General features: G+C 38.9%; 1 protein-coding gene across 1 annotated transcript in view; it reads right to left on the bottom strand.

The window, feature by feature from the left end:
• LOC122967450 (thyroid hormone receptor alpha) overlaps positions 1-21,337 on the bottom strand; it is a 130,286-nt gene that overhangs the window by 75,271 nt on the left and 33,678 nt on the right. Inside the window, exon 3 of the mRNA XM_044332120.1 lies at positions 2,487-3,714. The gene's annotated coding sequence lies outside the window, so the exon portion shown is untranslated. The remainder of the gene's footprint in view (positions 1-2,486; positions 3,715-21,337) is intronic.

Genomic DNA, 21,337 nt, shown 5'->3' with positions numbered 1-21,337 from the left:
TGAAACTATGCGCACCAGTGCTCAATATGCACTTCATACTTTTATTTTCTTTGCCAAGTGATCATACCCTAGTGTTAATTGTTCAATGCTTGTTGTTCAAGTGTTTGAGATCCAGACCACAAACTGGCTGTCTGACTTACATGTGGGTGGAACAGAAAAAGCACCAGCCTTCACCAGATTGAAACTCATGTGTTGAGAGAGGTGAGTCAACATATAGTTGCTTCAAAAATGGATACTACATCAACATAACACTTTGCATTTGAAAATACATGGCATACATTCAAGAGCAGAGAGTTGCTCAATTTTGACAGCAGGAAGACCAGTAGGACTACCACATCTAGCTGCACTAGCTAAAATCACATTACTGTTGAACATTTTTGTCTAACCTGGTGATGTTGGTTTCTAAAGTTAGTCATTTTGGTGTTTGATTTGATAAAAAGTGTCACCTTCACTGAACATATCCCATATTGTCCCATTAGGTTGCCAGTGTTAAACGCATAAATTGTCACACAAACACATACATGTAACGTTAGCTGTGTTTTCATGCACTTTGCAAAAGTTAGCCCACCCTCCACAGCATCTTAACTGTCCACTTTAACTACAGTCCACAGATGTAAACACATCCATGCCGTAGCAATGTGATGCTGAAAAACCTATCACTATTTGAGTACAACTATAAGGGAAACGTTAATTATACAGTGGTCAAATTAAAAATGCCTGCCATGAATGCCTTTCAAATAGCATGATGGACTGCTACAGGACCATACCTGTATATCAGTTCTGACCAATCAGGGAAGCAGAGCCAATTTAAGACCAGTCCTCAGTACTCATCTCTACTTAAAGCTACAACCATCAGACCTCACAGTGGAGATGGTGTTTATTGGCTGATGTGCATCGTTAGTTTCACTGACTCCACACAATACCACTTAGTGTAGAGCCAAAATGTTCCACTTTACCCTCATCAGAGCACAAAACCTTTCTGCTGCAATTTTCCTCTACTTTACCTCTCTTCTATAAAGGCTAATTTTTGCACAATGGCTTGGAGATTATTGAGTCATGAACAACTTAATCAGTCGCAACCACTGTCTTCAGCAGCCCCATCAGTGTATTCCCAGCTAGCCTTGAATGGTGTTTTGTCTTCATTTTGATTTGGTTTATGAACAATCCCTACTACACTGGAAAACTCCAGATTGAAGAATTGCGTTAGTACATTCATTGCAAAGAGGTGAACATGATATATCATACTTTAAAAAGGTTACCCTTGAAGTACCCCTCCTCTCAAAAATATGTTTTATTCTTGTTCTCACAGTTGGATGTTTGAGCTTCACTGTACAGAATGATGTATGTGCAGAGTTTTACACAACAAGCCTGTTTTCATATTCATCTACTGAAGTCGGGATGTTTCTCTGAGCTTACTGAAAATCTGATTTTAAGGGGCGGGCCTATGAGCATGATTTGTGATATCACAACCAGATTGGAAACCAATCATGGTCCAATATTCAACTTCCACAAGTGTGATGTGGAAACTTGAAGCCTCCAGTGCACTGAGAATAGAATTTACAGTGAAGTAAGAGACATCTAGTGTACAGCAGTTAAACTTCTGAAATTAAATATATTTGCATATTCATGGACTCTGGAATTTTTAATGAGAGAGAAAGAGCTGAAGCCATGTTAAAATTTTTAAAGTGGTAATTAAAAGTAATTATACTTTTTTTTGTAGAGAAACCATATCAGGCACACGTTATTGTTCCAAGCAGAGTATTTTTTATATGTCTTAATAAATATCTGGAGGGGATCTTTAAGCAAAATTTTGAGTTACATTTTTGTTGGCAGGTATGGACTTTTTATTTTATGATGCACATTTTAAAATGAGAAAAATGTACTACTGTAATATGTTTGAAATCTAAAATCTCAAACCACACATTTTGCAAAAACTTCTGGGGGAATGTTTTTTTCAAATATCTTGACAGAAAAGCATACTATGTTTTAAATATTCAAGACAGTGATTATAATTATGAATTTTACATGAGTTTACATATACTCAGTTAAGGTTGCATCAAGCTGCAAATCTTTTGCGGCTTGTATTTTCAGCCAGTTCGCTTCTATATGGAGGTTTCCTTGCCAAAATGTTATTGTAGGAGAGTTCAAATTCAGTAATGACCTTCATAGCAAAGCTCTCCTTCCATTTCTCCTTAATCTCCTTTCTCCTCTCTGTCCCATCTAATAAGGCAGGGATGCCATATAAATGTCAGTTAGTGATACAAAGAAATGAAAATAAAAGAAGTGAAAAATACAAAAACCATAAGTGTCCCTTTTATTCATTGGTATACAATGACATGATGGGAGCAAGCAACAAAATATGCCTCCCCACTATATTACCGTTATATTCTTTACACCCTAGCCTGCAGAGCCTGTTGCAGAGAAGAAAAATGAGAAGAAAGCATGCTGATAAACAAGTGTAGAAACTGAGGGAAAAAAGAACTCACCGATGCATTCTTCTCTTTATACTTAAGGCGTTTTTTTTCTTCTTCCTTTTTCTTCAGTGTCACACCATATGGATCTTCTTAATGTTTACCCTATTTTCCAAGGTTTATAATGCTCTGAGTTATATCTCCCAGGAAGTACTGTAGTCTTAGTGGCTGCCTCCAGATGACACTGCCAAGAACAACTCCTGCTCCGTGGGTAGCTTTACTTCTCTGGAGAGGAACCTCAAGGCAGAGGAACCTCTGAGTCTCTTCTGTGATCTCCAAAGGCCTCTTGGGCAATTGCTGATTTATGCTACAGCTCAGATCGCGAGGCTCGTGTATGATGTGCCTTGCCGAGAAGCACATGAAGTTAAGTTGCCTGCCATGTGGTACTCCTGAGTCTCTCTGTCTGGTTCTCTGGAGGCCTCCCTGGCTACTGTTGCTATTCTCCTGCCTCTAAGGCAAACGGAAGATGCTGAAAGTGAGCTGTCTACTGGGTAGATTGAAGCACCAGGCTAGTGAGTGTGTGTTACCTGCTGGGTAGATTGAAGCACCGGGCTAGTGAATGCTGTGGCTGAAAAGTTCCCTTGTGTTTCCTTGACTGAGTGTCAAGAAGCTGTGTCTGCTGAGGTATATAGTTGCCTGTCAGGTATAGAATAATATGACCCTTCTCCTTCCAGTAATAACTAGCCTGAGGTTCAGGCTACAAGTGTGGATCAGTACAATTTAGGCAGTGAGCAGGTCTGAACTGGCAGGTGGTAAGAGGTCCAAGGTCATTGCTGGTCGTCACGGTTGCAGTGAGGAGAACTTGAGAGGCAATACAGGTTGTCACGGTAACAGCAGTGAGAGGTCACAGGTGTGTTTTCGCTCTGTGTTCCAGTCACTGGGTTGGCTGTTTCGGTGGAGGAGGTAGGCAATGGGAGAAAATCCCTGAGGTAAATGGAGAAATGTTGCACAAAGAAAATAAAAGGAGGAACTGATAACAGATAAGAAATTCCTGTTTATTTTTTCCTTTTCTATTTCTCTGGGAGGTAGAAAGCAGAAGAGGTTTCTCTGATTAGATCAGGGGATGAGGAGGAGACAGCGGGAGGTAAAACTGCGCTGTATCAATCTTGAGTATTTTCTTCTATCTTATGTCTTTTGAAAAAGAATGCAAAGAATGCTGGTGGTTTCCCAGTGTCCATCTGAAAAACACAGTGCTTGGCTCTGCCTTTCAACATGTACAGGTAGGTTTCTTCAGTGGCTCCACCTATGAAAGAAAAAGACAAAGACAGGTTAGAATAAGGTTCCCATACCAGTAGAACAACAGTATTGTTCATGGCCTTCCACAATGCATATGTCCATTACAAAAATTATTCACTAACTGTTTTCTGACCTTCCACCACCGTGGTTGTGGTATGATTAGGTTTAGGCACAAAAACTACTTGTTTAAGGTTAAGGAAAGAATGTGGTCAGGGGTAAAGGAAACTCATGTTGACTGGAAGAAACACAAAACCTACAATGGTTTTGTTGACCCAAATATCTACTCTGAGCACCTCTCTAAGGCTGCTTTTAGACCAATTAGCTCTGTGTGAAAAAGCAGCCCTCTCATTCATTTGAATGGGGGCAGTCTGGTGGCGCAGCAGGGATGCCAATGCAGAGGGCTCTGGCAATAAAACACAGGGTTGGCCAGCAAAAACGTTGGACCTGGCTCATGGCAAAAGGTCCACAAAAAGGTCCTTGTCAACTAAATAGAAACAACCAATGGTGTCATTTCTCTGATTAGGACTTTCTCTTGAGACTGTATTTCTGCTTTTTGCTGATGATGTACTCCTTCATCTCCAGTGCCCACTGGGATAGTTTGCAGCCCAGTATGAAGCAGTTGGGAAGAGAGTCAACACTTTCAAGTCTGAAGCAATGGTACTCTGCCGGATTGCCCACTTTTTGATGAGAACAAGTTTCTACCCCAAGGTCTATCTCAAGGTTTTGTTCATGAGTGAAGGTAAGATGAAGTGTAAGATTGACAGGCAGCTTTCTACTGGACTATTGTGATGAACACTGAGCTCTTCAAAAGAATTAGATGGCAGATACAAGCAACTGAAATTAATTTCCTTGACAGGCTGATGAGCTCTGGAAGGCGCTGACAGAACAACGCCTCCTTCACATTGAAAGAAGTCGGTTGAGGTGGTTTGGGCATGTAATTTGGATGCCTCTGGGATGGAAAGATATTCCAGGCATGTCTAAATGGGAGGATACCCCGGGGCAGACTCAGAACACACTGGAGGGATTATAGGGAAGTAGTGAGAAGGGTGTCTGAGCTACTTTGCTTAGCTTGATACCACTGCAACCAAGTCTAAGATAAGCATCAGGAAATGTATAGATGGAAGCTTTTGAAAAAGAACAGAAACACTTTATAGTCTCCGTAGGGAAATGTGTCTTGGACATCAAAGCTTCAGCATCAAGGCTGGCCCCTAAAAACAGCAACACAAGACAGAGGAATCATATAGTTATTATCCTGGAATAAGAATAACTCCCTGGCAGATAAAACGCCAGGTGAAAAAGTTCTTAGATAAGAATATATTTGTCTTTTTGGTGTGGTCTTTCTCATGGTCTTGTAAAGAACTGGCACCTGGTTCATGTTGGGACACTCCCGACCCAAAGCAAACCTGATAAAGCATGTAAAGAGATTGGATAGAAGGAAAGTAGTGAATTAAAGTCTTCCCTTTTCATATTCTAAGCCATGGGGGAGCTGGGATTTGTTCTTTGTTTTGTCCGTGTAGATTGGTTGAACACATTTCCAAAATAACACAACTAGCAAGAAGGTGTTTTTTTCTGTAATTATGGAAAGACCAGTAATGTACATTAGGAGTACTCACTGTTTGGATCGCTAAAATACTCCTAATCACAGTTAAGGACATCTGTCAAACTGTGACGGCTCTTAACACAGTGGTTGCATTTAAATGCATACTGATGAAAGATTTCTTTTATGACATGTATATGTTGTCAAAGATATACTAGTTTTTATGCACAAGAGCTGTGATTCATGCACAGGAGAAAAAATAAAGCAATGTACAATAACAATATTGTTTTAGATTTCATTCTGCAATAACAAAACCCACAGTACTTGTTCAGTATGCAAAGCAGCTACTGGGTGGAAAATCTATTGTTGGCAATCCACATTTGAATGCACACAATGTACAGACACATTTACACATACACACACACACATTCCCTGTTAATCTTCCTCCATCTGTGCAAGCTGCTCTTGGGTTGGGTCTCTGTCACACACACATACGTCTCTTTGTGTGACTCTCTTTCTCATATAGCCAAACACAAGTTAGGTTCACGATTAAGACACACACACACACACACACATTGGTGGAGGGAAACACTACAGTCAAGGCTGCTCTTAAGTTAAAGAATTCTGTAAGAATATTTTACATGATGAGAATGACACTACCTTTCCATCTGAATACAAAGCTGAGACTCAATCACTCTTAACCCTGTTGGCACCACTTGGATACATAAATAGTGAAAAGGACAGGTATATAGACATACTCCTACACTCATAAAACTCTTTACACCCATCCACATAGAAGTAAACACACACCATCACTGATGAAGGCCGTTCAAACCCTCAGCTCAGGGTGTGAAGGCAGGAGCTGTGTGGTTCCTGTACAGTATGTTACTTTGTTAACTGTATTGTGGTAAGTCACATACACACCTATCCTCTTTCCCCTCCTTTCATTTCTACTTTGTGGCAAAAACAACAACAAAAAGCAATGCACTACTCGTCTCATCTCCCCAACTATCACACTAACACATTTGTTTGCCTCCCAGGCAAACAAACCTCAGCAGAGGGGCTAATTAACTGGCAGCAGGAAACGCCAAATGAAAGAGACATCAAGATTAATCTTATGAGGGAAGATGGAAGGAGAGAGAGAGAGCGGGGATAAGAGGAAAGAGCCTTTTCGTACAATATGCATCATTCTGTAAGAAGGGGATAAAAATGACTTCCATCCCCCATCAGCTACTGTGACAGATGTATAGAGCAAGCTGCTATCAGTAGTTTACCAGAAATACTGTACAAGTGTCAAGATGTGAAAGAAACTCTGAGTAGATGGCTGGTTGCCTGCCAAATTGGCTGTGAAAGTGGAGGAAAAAATGACAGTCACCAAAATAAACAACCATTTGGCTGTTGAAATGATGATGAGAAGAAAAGCAGAATAAAGAATGATGGGGTGACCTGATGGCTCTGTGGTCTTAATGCAAATGATCCTGGGCCTGAATTCAGCACCTTTGCGGCACGTCATTTCAATTTCTTTTCAAATATTTCCTTTCATTCAAGAATAAGGTTGACCATTTTCAATATTTCTCCAACTGTTAAAATTCCCATGAAAAATGCAAAGCCAACAATTAATTGATCCCACTGAAAACTATTACCTGCGAAGCCTGATTTATCTTATTCCTCTGTGCCATAGAGCTCCATTGTAGTCCAGAATATTAAAAACACGTCATTGAGCCACACTGTTGCATGGGGGGGGGGGGGGGGGGGGGCATGGACACAAGGGGTAGGCAGTAGAAATGAAATCCTACACTACAATATGCAATTTTATATTATAATACAGACATATATAGAGATGTAACACATTTTCAGAAAGAAAAACTGCATAAATCCAATGCTGCCATGAAAGAGTCCTGATCACTGATTTCCTAAATTGGTCACAATGGCCAAGTACAGCCTGATATACAGTATTAAAAGGTGGTGCTTACTGTGTTATAAACCACTTTATATGACATTACATATTGTCATACAGCCCACTCTAATGGAGTTTTGGGTGAGTCCTCCACCATATTTCTAACATAAATGCTCATTAACGTGTATTAATCTGAGACCGAAAATGGTCAAAACCTAATGCACTGCTTACTCCTGTTTAAGCAATGTTTGCACACTACAGTGCCAAGTTGTTTCAGTAAATTACTTAAGCGCCAAAACAATTAGTTCATTGATCGATTAATCAGTGACAGAAAATGAATTGCCAACAATTGTGATGTAAAAAAAGACACATTTTTCCCAAATTTCCCTGCATTTAATACACTCAACAATTAATTGAGACAAAAATAATGAGTAGTAGAACTTAGTAGTAGACCTTTTTTTTTTCCATTGGAGGGAACACATTCTTTATTTTGGTCTTTGCATGACTAGACTGGATTAGAGCATCAACAGAAAAAGATATGTACAAGATGTCTAAAAAAAAAGGGGAAAAATAAGGAAAGTACGCTTAGACGGAGAGAAGTGAAGCAAGAAAAACAGTGAATGATTTCATTTATTGTAGCAGTTATGTCTCTTTCCCTGTTGCAGCTGCCCCCTCTAGTCTGCAAACACGTCATCATCTGACTGTGAAATCATTCGTGTGACCACAGCCAGAAGAAAAAAACAATCCAATTTTACACCTCAATAAAAACTGAATGTATCATTTGGATTTTGTGATGTGTGATGTGGGATTTTAGGGCTGTGTGACAAATGGATAGGCTGACTATATATTGCTCAGCAGACGGTGTTATGTGTCTGACCCTGACCTTTGACCTCAGACACAAAAAGTTACCCTCAAGGCATAAACTAATAATCATTATTTTTATCGTCTCTGCATCTATTGACTTGTCTTTCACTACTAAGACACTGGCACGCTGACCTGGAACTGTGTGTGTGAGCGTATAGGGGATGGAAAGGGTAACGGAGGACAAGACACATGTACATACACTTGTGTGATTATTTACTAAAAGTCCTATATGTGTGTATGTATGTGCGTCTGTGTGTGATTAGTACAACTCAGCCATGCAGATGCATGTGCATGTGCACGTGTGACTCCTAACACACAGGAGTACGTGTGTATGTACGTCTGTGCGCGCATCCTGCGACTGCATGGGCACATACACGTGCGTCCACGCATGTGACCCTTTTTTTTTTTTTTTTTTTTTTAAATCCATTCAGGCGCTCCTCTGCTATACGATGCAAATTTTGGCCGAGGTCACCATCAGGTCATAGTAGCTTACTGGTAAAGTAGCAGACTGGCAATCATAACGTTGGATTCATAACGTTCGATTCTGCTGTCAAGCATGTTTTATTCATCAATATAAAAAAACCATCATATTTGTCTGGTTAGAGTTTTCTATCATGCTACATGCAGAAAAGGACAATTATCAACATCTCCCTCAAGCTAAGTCGGCTAAAGTCGGTTGTTTTTAATCATTCAAGTAGCATACTGTTAGATAAAGATTTATTTAAACTCTTTTTGGCATCAATGTCCATATATAATGAATAAAATACTCATTTCAAAAAGAAAATGTAAATATTATACCTCAAATTCAATTCAAATTCCTACAGGTAAAAGCAATGGAAATTCTGGATACAGTCCAATTAAAAAGCCTGTCAGCTTTTAAGTTTTTAAGTCCTGTTTGAAATTCTACTGGATAAAATACCTTAACTTGAGTCATCAGCTTGTAATTGGTTTCAAAGGGACAAATTATTGTCACTGCATTTAATAAACACGACCTCACTTTCAGAAACAACCGTTTATTGAAATATAGAACTTTGTTGATTGATGTTAACACTTCTATCACACTCCAAAACGGGGTGATTACATTATCCCCAACGTTGTCATAAATGAATTTATGCAAATACATATTAGCATGGAGCACCAGGGACATGCGGATTATATATCAAACAACAAGTTAGCCAACTTAGCTTGAGGGAAATGATGCTAATTGTCGTGTCTCCTCTGCATGTAGCATGATGTTCAACTCTAACCAGATAAATATGATGGGCATTTTCTATGGATGATGTAAACATGCTTGACAGCAGAATCGAACTGCCAACGTTACGATTGCTTGTCTGTTACTTTACCAGTAAGCTACAGTGACCTGATGGTGACCTCAGCCAAAATTTGCATCCTATAACAGAGAGGAACACCTCAATGGATAAAAAAAAAGAAAAAAAAAAAAAGAGTCACACGTGCAGTTGCAGGATGCCCACACAGACATACGTGCACACGCACGCCCGTGTTAGTAGTCACACGTGAGCATGCACGTGCGTCTGCATGGCTGACACAGACGTACATACATACACATACGGGATTTTTAGTAAGTAATCGCACGAGCATATGTCCGTGCGTCTTGTCCTCTGTGACCCTTTCCACCTCCCATAGTGTGTGTGCGTGCGTGTGTGTGTGTGTGTGTGTGTGTGTGTGTATTTGTAGACAGAGCTGCGGTTCCGTCTCACTACTGGCAGCAGGTAGAGATGAGGTCATAGGGTATTAGTATCCACTGCTATGTTGTTGTTTTTTGGACACTTTTCTCTTAGGATGTTTGGATGTGGGTGCATTTGGAGCCTAGAAAACCAACCCACCAACCTGCCTACACACACTCTGTAGCAACAACTGTGGGTATTCTGCCAAGAGTATGTGTGTGTGACCCTCTTTCTTTTTAGGCAGTGAGGGGAATATGGATGCAAATCAACTCTGCGCCAATCAGACCAGGCTAAATAAAATGTTTTTCAGCAGCTTTTACTAAGACAAGAAGAGATAAGAGCATAATCTGTAAATATAATTGAAAATGTCTTTCCCTGCTTTGAAGCTCCAGTTGCATCTGTGCATTTTTTAATTTAGTAAGTAGCTGGGCTGTAAAATTGGGATCATATGCTTGTTAGTCAAAGAGCAGTGATGACAGAGGAGTGTATTGGCTGGCTGTCAGAGGTTATACGGTGCATGTGAGACTATAGGGTGAAAGAATGAGATAGGGAGAGTCCATGAAACTGGTTTAACAATAGGTTCTATAGTTTGATGACAGTTAACCGCCTCAATAGGCTGATAACATCCCTGTGCTGTTTTCATGTTGCGCTGGGTGTGGTGTTCCTGACGTGGGCGTGTGATGAATACTTCCCTGGCAGTGTTCAAATCTGACTGAAGTATTCCCACCTGTGACAGGACACCTGTGAGCTGATCTTGTGCACTTTATATGATGGAAATCATAACAGGGTGTACAGACAGAGCAGGCAAAAGAAGAAGAAGAAGAAAAAATCCAAGTTGTGTTTACTGCTAATTAGCAAATGTCAGCATTCTAACAGGCTCAACTACAGTAAGATGGCAAACATGGATAAATGGTATACCAACTAAACATCAACAGAAAAATTATAACCTCACTGTCAAGGTATAAGATAAAAACATGTAACGATGCTATAAGATACATTAACAAATACAAATTTATAAATACAATACTCAATATACTCTCTAATGTAAATGAGGTACAAGATGGACAGATTTTATAACAGTGACGAAAGGAAAAACAAAGAATCTACCAAAGATGTCAGATGATGGTAATTAGTCAAAACAAGAGTCATGGCAATATGATGAAGCCCGTCTTGCTTACAGGCTCACTGTCATTGTAAAGGCGGAGAAGAGGAGAATCTTTTGTGCCTAAAACAACGGCAGCAGACAGTATGACAGCGGGGGAAAAAAAACCTCACACAGACACACTAAACCACAGTTATGCCAATAAACAAACATACGTTTTTGCAGAGAAACTTCAGAGAAAACAGTGAGCACCTCTTTGTTTGCACATCAGCACTGGTATAAAACTGAACAAAAAAACATGTCGTTCAGGTTCTTAATAATTTTGTCTCAATAATACAAACTTCAACTACTCTCATTTTGATACTAATTTACATTATTTAAATGGCTGAAAAATCATGAAAATTTTGTCAGCTTCCAAAGAATATGTTCATTTTCAAAATTATCTGTAGGCCTCTGTTAAGTCAATAAAACCTACATAACCTATCATATAAATTCTCAGTAATTTAAAAGTTAACATAAAGCTTATATGAGGCTTCAGCAGTCTGAGTTAGTCATATCAAGAGGATATCTGCCACATTTATTTAATTCTCTCGTTGTGTTTCCTCAGACAGTGTTTCCCTGTTGAGCTGAGGTGGAAGTATAGAAACAAAAAGAGAGACTTTGACACTAAGAAGTAGGGGTGGGCCATATGGCAAAAATATCATATCATGATTTTTTTCAGGCAGGATCACGATTCTTTTTCATGTTGGTTTTTAAGACTATTTTGCAATTTACTGAACAGTACTCAATATTAAAGACTCAAAAAGCGTTATTGTCTATCACATAATGATAGAAATTTGTCTTAGGTTAGGGGCTCACAAACAACACATAAAACATACATCCATTTAAGACATAAAATTACATTAAAACACAAACAATTCCATAAATAAATAAGAGCAGGTGCGCAAAGCTGCATTAAAATGTAGTGACAGTCTATTTGGCCTTGTTTAAAATGGATATTGCAGTGGGAAACCAAACTAACAATACAACCAAACTAATTTCACAGCTGAAAAGCAAACAGTTGATATTGCATAGACGTATTAGTGTGTCATTTTGGATAACAAGCAGGATGTGCATGGTTAAAAAAAAAAGGCACCAACGCAGTACACCACAGCTGACATTGCGCTAGTTTGCGGCATGACAGAAGTTAGTGCTACCAGTTAGCGGGTGAGCTAACTGCTAAACAGTGGCGTTTCCCTGCAACCCAGCTGTCAGTTTAACATGACATGCTGCAGGACATTAAAACTGCTGTAGATTTCAACAGCAGATTGAAGATGTGGTACGAGACACTCGCCATGTCAGTGCTGTTAGCTCTTAGCCTCCTGCTAGCAGACTGCAGACTGAACTGATAAACTTTTAAATACGTTTTTGCACAGGAAGACTGTGGATTTTGGCCTCCATCGCTCACATTATAGGTACATTATGAAGGGATCTTCTAATGGTCAGTACGAACAGTCGGAATGATGGCATGAAAAACATATTTCACTCTTCATTTGGGCACAGTAATGTCATGAGTCATGTCCTGTTTTGATGCTTTGAAAGCTGTATTAAATGATTTTTGGCCAACTGAGGGCAGCTGAGCAAGCTGAAAACAGAATTTCAACATAATATCACCTCATTTTGGTTAACATGTTGGAAAAAAGTTGCCTTTTTACACATCTAGCAGTTTGGAGACATGTTTCTGTCCACCTGATGAATATAAGTACAATGTCCACTCTCCTTCTAGCTCTGTTTTTGTTGCCACCATCTCCACAGCTAAATGCCGTCTATACACAGTTATAAACCCCATCTAGTCGCTTATTTTGTCTGTCTGCTGTTTGCTGAAGGTAGTATACAGTGGATTCATCAGCAGTGTTAGCTTGTCAAAAATACACAATTCTGCAAGAATAGAATTTGCAGGCTGGAAAAAACAAGGAACAAAGTGGCTAAAAGGCCTTCATAGAGCTGTGGGAAACTGCAGAGGTGGGTAATAATTCTCTGCGGGTGCGCAACATGGATTAATTAGTGATACACTGATTAGTGATACTGATTAATGCAACAAATTCATCAGTTTCCATGAACCAATCCACTTTTTTACATCAGTATCAGGACCTAATATTGATATTGGATCTACAGCCTACATTAAATTAAAGCAATTTATGTCAAATTATGTAAATTATTTTTTTTACTGTATTAGTATTTCAATGGCCTTGATGAAATGATATGAATATTCTTATATAGATGGTTAACTTTCAATTTGCAAACTGTACTTTCAAATGTACTGGTATAACATACTGAAAAGGTGTTGAGAGCAACACATGAAGAGTAAACACCATCTCAGGCAACAAATCAAACAAAAGACAGAAGACGGCATGCAAATAATCATGACAGGTTGGGCTGCACAGCATGAAACACAAGAGACTGGGGGGGAGTCCGTTCAACAGGTGCCTCCAGTTTAATTAGGAGGACAGGTTTAACACCATTTACTGTCAGACAACAGAGACAAGAATGCCTGAAGCGGTAACAGAGCAACAAAGCTACATTATGCAAAATATCACTACTTTAGAACTGCTTTTATTACATTGACCGGAGAGGAGCAAGTGTTAGAGACTGTTGTTCCTCATGGATCAACAGTCTATGGAAAACCAACACACAGAAAAAATGCTAATCTGATGACAGTGATAACCTGTCAGCATCACTGAATATGCCACAAGACAGCAGGATGGACACTGAGACAGCTGAAGGAGAAAGTTAAATGGACAGAAAATGCGGCTATGGGAGTTCTGTTGACTAGATGAGGTGGAGATAGGAAAATGATCTTTTGCTGCACACAAAAAATGCAAATGAAGCAAAATATACAGGAGGTAAAAAAAACAGTAACATGAACTACTGAAAAATATAATACGTCACACTTTCTAATAAGCTGCTCTTTATTGGGAGCTTGTAAATTGTAACTAATAGATTTATTAATGGTTTATAAATCATTAACCTCTGCTTTATAGATCAGTTAAAGGTGAGTACTACTAGAGTACTACTAGCCTTTTGTGTCTCCACATGGAGCTGTGTGAAATCTGTTGCTGAAGGGCTGAAGAAGTTTGAAAAGGAAGTGAAAATGCTGGTGGTGTGGATTTACTAAGAAGGGAGGTTACCAGACCTCTGTTACCCAAATTTGCATTTCCCTCAAATCCAAGCAGCTTTTTAGTGTCTTTTAGCTCATTGTTTTGGTTTCACAGTCCGAAACATATCTGTTAGATTCAGTCTCAACATTCTCACCAACCTCAGGCAGCTGTTTTCAGATAAAAATCTCTAATAAACCCACTGTATGCTACCTGCCCAGCACCAAAGTGCAGACAGGTGAAGTTAGCGACTAGCTGGTGAACATAGTGCAGCATTTAGCAGCTAAAAAGAGCCAGATATTTTTCTCTGATGTTGGTGGAGACCAAAATAGAGCAAAAAGGAGAGTGAACGTGTTAATGCAGGTTCAAGGTGCTCAGCATCTGGACTATGTGTTAACAAATTTAGTCCAATTTATTAACAACTTTAAGAATAGGTTCACAATTTTTCAAGTCTGTCTTAAAACAACAGTCAAGTGTCCAAATGAACATTGAAACATGTTTTTCTTGTTGTAATCATTCCTTCTGTTCATACTGACCATTAGAAGATCCTTCATAATGAGCTTATAGTGTAAGTGATGGGAGACAAAATCCACAGTCCTCCCTCTGTGCAAAAATGTATTTGAAAGTTTATCTGAATAATAATACTTCAACCGTCTGAGTCAAATAAAGTGGATATCTTCCACAGTTACAGTCTTTACAGTAAACAATTCTGTCTTTGTGTCTCGACAGACAGTGTTTTCCTGTTCAGCTGCAGTGAAATGATCGTAACTAAAAGATGGAATTTGGCACGAAAAAGACTGTGACTGAAAGATATTGACTTGATTTGACTAATGTGCAGGACTGAAGCTTCATATTATCTTCAAATAAATCAACTTTAAAATACATTTTTGCACTAAAGTAGGACAATGGATTTTGCCCAAGTATATTAAAGTACATTATGAAGGGATCTCTTAATGACCACTATGAACAGGAGGAAGGATTACAGCCATAAAAACATGAACCTATCCTTTAATATTTACAAATGCAAGCTTGTATTGTTGTTAAAAGCCTTTATAAATTTGCTAATAATTATAATTATATATGGCTTGCTAACTTTAGCTGAATGCTTATTAGAAAGTGAGAAACACATCAGGGAGTTTTACAACCTGCCAATGGCTGTTTTTATTAATATAAAAGATCAACTGATTAGTAAGTAAATAAGTAGTAAAACTACTCAAAATTAAACTAAAACTCAGTGTTAATTTTTGTCAGTAATCGATATTGATGGTAAAATAATTAAAGATCCCCTCTGGACACGTCTTAAATCATGAAAAGTTTGGAACAATATTGTGTGTCTGATATGTTTTTCCACAAAAACAGTGTAATTACCAATTCCAGAGTATATGAATATGCAAATATATTTCATTTCAAATGTTTACTACTTCACAGAAGATGAAATCTACTTCACTGTAAAGTCTGTTCTCAGTGTTTGTGCACTGGAGGCCTCAAGTTTCTACATCACACTTGTGTAAGTTGATATTGGACCAGGATTGGCTTATCCTGTGATGTCACAAATCATGCTTATAGGCCCGCCCCTTAAAATTGGATTTTCAGTGAGCACAGAGAAACTTTCCACTTTCAGCAGATGAATGTGAAAACAAACTCTGCACATACATCATTCTGCACAGTGAAGCTCAAACATCCAACAGAAGGAACAAGAAGAAAAACACATTTATGAGTGGAGGGGAACTTTAAATATTCCACCTAAATCTTATATATAATTAGTGGCATGTGTTGTTTGTATTTTGTGACCTTGTCCTTGTTTTTTATTAACAACCATGTTGTCAGAGGTATTAGCTGATTTATCCATCTGCCTGTTTTCTGAAACAGAATGTGACTTTTATTTGGATCTCATTCATCGTTGTTCATTGTACAGCCTATTCAGTATGTGCATAAGCACACATGCATATGGATGTGCATGTGTCAGATTATGATTTTGTTGGAACAAGTTGGTTTCTTATCCAGCTTGAAATGTCCTGTTAATATCATGCAGACATATGTACACACAAACTGTACACTGTACTGTACAAATTATAATCATTCACTTTGTAGTCTTGTGCAGCTTTAAACCCAGTTACTTCTTTTATAATAACACATGTCTCCTCAAACACTCTGGATGTCTGTATCAGAGATGAGTGTCAAAATTTGGAGGGCGAAGTGGTTGCAGACAGACAGATAGCAGGTCCATGTGTTTTAAACAACACAGAGTCTCCTATATCACCGCCTATATGACCTCGGGGGGGACGGTTATACAAGCAGGCCACATGAGGACAAACACAGATATGTGCAGTGTGAGAACAGCCACACACACACACACACACAAGGCATTGACATATAGGAAAGTGAACAAAGAAATGAGGACATGCACTCATGCCAAAGCAACACAGACACTATTATGCACATGCATGAGTATATACTCATGCACACGGTGTTTGTGTATAGGTGGGGACATGCTTAGTTTATACTGTGCAGTATTCTCCTCCAACTATCTCACACACACACACACACACACACACACACACACACACACACACACACACACACACACACACACACTAGGCCCACTTGTCAGACTGAGAGCTCAGTGTGGGTGACCTTGGATGCCGTAAGCCTTGCCAGCAGCTGAGCCCAGACCAGCACAGTGAGGTGGGCAGGGGGAGGCAGCAGCATGGCAGAAGGATGACAGGAGAGAGGGGTGGGGGGGGGGAGGGGGCAAAGGATAGACAGATCATTCACAGAGAAAAAAAAGGGGGATGAGGAGAGACGAGAAAGGAGAAGAGGAAGAGACACAGCAGGAGGAAGTTGAAAAAGAACAACGAATAAGAAAGAGAGGGAAAGAGAAGAGGATGAGCAGGAAGAGCGTGGAGGTGTGAGAAGCTATGTATATGGATTAGCTGGAGACGTCTTCCTATGGTTGCATAGCAACCATATGAAAGTCATGAAAACTGAACCCTGTGCATTCTGCCAAAAAGGTAAAAAAAAAAAAAAAAAATTACCACTCCCCTTTTCAGGCATTGAACAACCACCACCCCCCCCCCCCTCCCCATTTGTGCAATACACATACACATACACACACACATGCACACTCTTTCATATAGCAACCTACGCACACACACAAATCATCCACAGCTTTCGGATCCAGAGAGGATGTGGTTAAGGAGTGACAACTGAGGAACAGAGGAACACTTAAGGGGTGGGGAGATGAAACCATGACAGATGGAGGAAAGCACGACAGCAGAGAGAAAGTTATAAAAAGAAAGAGGTAGAGAAAAAAGAAAGCTAAAAGGTCATTATGCAGGAAAATTCCTTCTTTTGCCAAATTTCTATTATAGATGTCACCACATTCTATTGACGTAATTCCTGCCATGTTACCGCAGTGATGTCACGGCGGTAAAAGTTGGGGTTAAGCGTGGGCTGCACTTGATAACTGTGGACAGTAGGTGGCAGCACAGTGCCTGAATCCCGCTGACAGATATTTTAATAAGATCTGCTCCAACAACAACGTGACGTGAAACGGCAGAGTGGCGCTGTCCATATTTCCACAGGAAGTGAAGAAGCAGAAGCTGCAACGTTTCTAAGTTCATGACTTACAGTAAAATCGCTGAAAACTTCTGAAAAACTGTGAGATATTCGTGTCTTGTTGTAGTGTAGTGTAGTATCACGTTTGCACGTCAAAATATGCTAAGATATTAAGGGCATAAATCTCCAGGGAGAGTGTGTGTTTTCGGAGCACTAGGCTTTTGTTTTCGGGATAACAGGCTATCAGACTAATGGGCTATTAAAATACTATATGGCTAATTAACTACTGCATATGACTGAAAAAAGAAAGAAATCCCACATTTGTGTCAATTGGAATTCCCAAGTGATATAAAGTCCCCATGAGGGATATACGTAGGGGTTTCCCAACCCCCACCCCGCTACATGCCAGCGTGTTTTTATATTTTTCATTCATAGCTTTTTCTCTCTAAAGCCTGAGTGCAGCATTTGCACTGTTAACAACCTGATGTGTCTGCAAGTTCTCTGCATAGATCACAACTATACATCATTGCACAAATTATCAAAGTTATTCACTTACTGTATTGATGATTTATTTGAATGTTTGAGACTATTGTCGATTAACTGGTTTGAAAATCTGATATCAAATCTGATATTTTCTCATTTGTTACTCTTTTTTTTTAACTATAAGCACTACATTACACAACATTTAATCACAAGATTTTATCCTTGTTTTTATTTCTATATTTGAATTTTTTCAGCACAGTTAATGGTCTGCATCAGTCCGGTGGGCAGACCAGAGGACTCGCTGTCCGTCATTAATGTGACTCAGGCAGGTCTGAAACATGTTAGATTAACGTCTGAATCTTACAATAATGTTGTTCAGGTGTCACTGAATATATTCGGTATTTTGCAGAAACATCAGTATTGGTGTTCTGTTTGTTGCCCACAGCTGGCTGTGTGTCAGATTCTTTCCTTTGGGTTTATTAAGCACCTGCAGCATCACACAGTAGCTGAAACGATAAGTGCGTCTTCAAATTGAGAGTGATGTGCGCATTTACACATGTGGCACAGCAGCGCAGTACAGCACACAGCTTTTGATGATCATCCTTTTCTGTGTTGTTTATCCAAATAAAATACTGCTGCATGTCAATATAAACTCAGTGTGTTTCTCTAAAAATTAATACATAGCCTATGTCTTGACTGAGATACTTAATGTGTTTGCTGTGTGTTTGGTTATATATCATCTAATATCATGTTGTCTAATTATGCTATCATAGGCCCATGTTGGTAGCATTAAATGTGGTGTCTACTTCAGCATAATTTGGTAGTTAGTGTAGAATAGCTTCTTAACTGCAGCATATTTTGGATCTGATATGGCATTGTATTTGATTTCTAATTAGACTATGATCTTGTAAAATGTTGTCTAACAGTGTGTTAGGATCTCCTATTTGGTTTCTAATTACAGCATCATTTAAGTGTGTGATGTCTAATTAGGTTAGTTTATTTATTATTTTTAATTTTTAGATTATTAGTTTTATTTAAAAGGGGCCATGCACAACACAACCATTGGGCCAGAGTTAGCTATTAGCTATAGCTAATTTACATCTGCGGTCCCTGGACAGGAAGAAAAAACAATGCAGTACAATACAAACAATACAAACAATTAAAAAACAATACAATTAGCAAAATTTACAAACAGTACATCACATATAAAATGACATCATACAAAATATAGCTTACATTACATACTCTCCATGTTGGAAAACAGAAGGTTCCATTCAAAGGTTTAGATCAGTGATCAAATGATTGGTTTGTAATTAGAGTATAATCCTGTCTGTTTACTGTCTACTAAAGAACATATTATTTCTAGTATCTATCTCATTTGATACAAAATACAGCTTATTATGTCTTAATAGTGTACCGTAAAATAAAGTGCAACCTTTATTCTTATTATCATCATCATCATCATTATTATTATTATTATAATTGCAGCATTGTAAGTAAGTCAGTTGATGATGTATTGCACCACTACGTGCTGGTCAACATGCCGACCATAATCAGCTGACTTGTCAAACTCATTCACATCTCATTCCTGAAATAAAGAAATTAAAATAAAATCAAATTATTGTTTTTTCTGTAATTAATCTCGTCTTGAGGTTTTGGGAGAGCTCTAAGAGGTCTAAGGTCTATAAGCTTTTAGCTTCCTACTTGAACCAGACAGCAGCAGCAGGAGGGCCATTAACAAAACAAAAGATGTGGCCAGCAACATATGGCCACATATGGGGGATGTGCGAAATTTTCATTCAGCTATTCAAGCTAACCCCCTAACCCACTCATGGAAAAGGGGAGAGATGGCATTAACCCTCTGGGGTCGACGATGTCGTTTACAACATAAAAGTACTCTAATTACTATTTTTAGAATATCTCTGGAACGCTGCGTGCTAGAGACTTACTTTAGAAACTGTCCTGTAGAGCACAGTTCAGCCGTTACAACAAGCTGTCACTTGTTCTTATAATCCATGCAGGGGCTTGGTAATCAAAGAGCCACTGTTATTTTTGGATACTTTTGAAAAATTATAAAAGTTGTATGTACTTATTTATCTAATATCGACTGCACAAACAACCATTAACTGTTTTGATGCATGAGATCGCAGGCATCCTCTCTCTCGTCCAATCACAAGCTGTGTTATCGGGTGGTGAACCGTGCGCAAAGAGCTGAACAAAAAAGGTTTGCAGTTGCACATCTCTCTGTTTGGGGGTGAAAAAAAGTTGACCCAGAACTCAATTGTATGTGTGAATCCCAAGTTTACAGCTACGAATCAAATCAATAAGTACAAATCAAACCTACGAGTACAAATACTTTTGTCCCACATTTGACGCCTCCTCCTGAACAGCCAATAGGGATGCTCTGAAACAATTGGGACGTGTCTGCTGAGGGCACTGAAAGCACGCCCTGACTGTACAGCCTCTGAGCCTCTGAACTTAACAATGCTCAAGCCAAACTCCCTTACAAAAATACAGAATTTAAAATAGGCTTTGTTTGTAGGTGTAGGACAAGCAACATGGATGATATTTTAAGAATAATGTTAGGAGCCACATACTGACCACATATTGGGAATCTAAATGGATACTTTCTTGCGTAAAAATATTAAAACTTAATAAAGTGACATATTAATAGCTTTTAGCCTGGCTCAAAATCGCTGCCACTGTGCAGTCTGAAGAGACGCAATGCATTTTGGTGCAGTTGAGTATGTCCAGTCAGTTCATGCCGCATAATCAGAAATTCAGTTTAGTATACATCCGGGCATTTCTTGTGTACACAAAACGCACATAGTATGAAATTGGAACACACTACATACTCAATTTGATGTCATACTTAGTATGAAAAGTAAGTTAGTATGCAATTCTGAACACAGCCTCTGATAGTGTCATCAGATAGGATTTGACACTTTCAAAGCTGGCATTTAGGAGGCAGGGCAGTCTAATGAAAGATACTGTTCAGTTGCACTATGGGAAATGTAAGATTCAGTGATCCCATGCTAGTATCATGTCACATGATTGTTCCACTCTGTAAGCTTGATTTAAGGAAAAGAAAATTTAAAAAATTAAAAATTTAACCCAAGAGTGCCAGGCGAAACAAATAAAATAGGTTTCTGGTGATTTACATTGTAGCACAACAATTAACCAGGCATTCATCACACAATATGACATGTATAAAAAGAAATCAGTATTGTATAGTCTGACACAGATTGAAACCAAGACTTTCTAAGAACCGTCTTACAAGATCATTGAGTCGTCTTGACATGGATGGAGTAACACCAACATTTACAGAATGACAACATGTTTTAGCATCGATATTCAAATAATGGATTAC

The sequence above is a fragment of the Thunnus albacares genome, chromosome 17, assembly GCF_914725855.1.
Source record: "Thunnus albacares chromosome 17, fThuAlb1.1, whole genome shotgun sequence".
Classification (NCBI taxonomy): Eukaryota; Metazoa; Chordata; class Actinopteri; order Scombriformes; family Scombridae; genus Thunnus; species Thunnus albacares.
The sequence above is the reverse complement of the archived record's forward strand: the minus strand, read 5'-3'. Positions and strand labels throughout refer to the sequence as shown.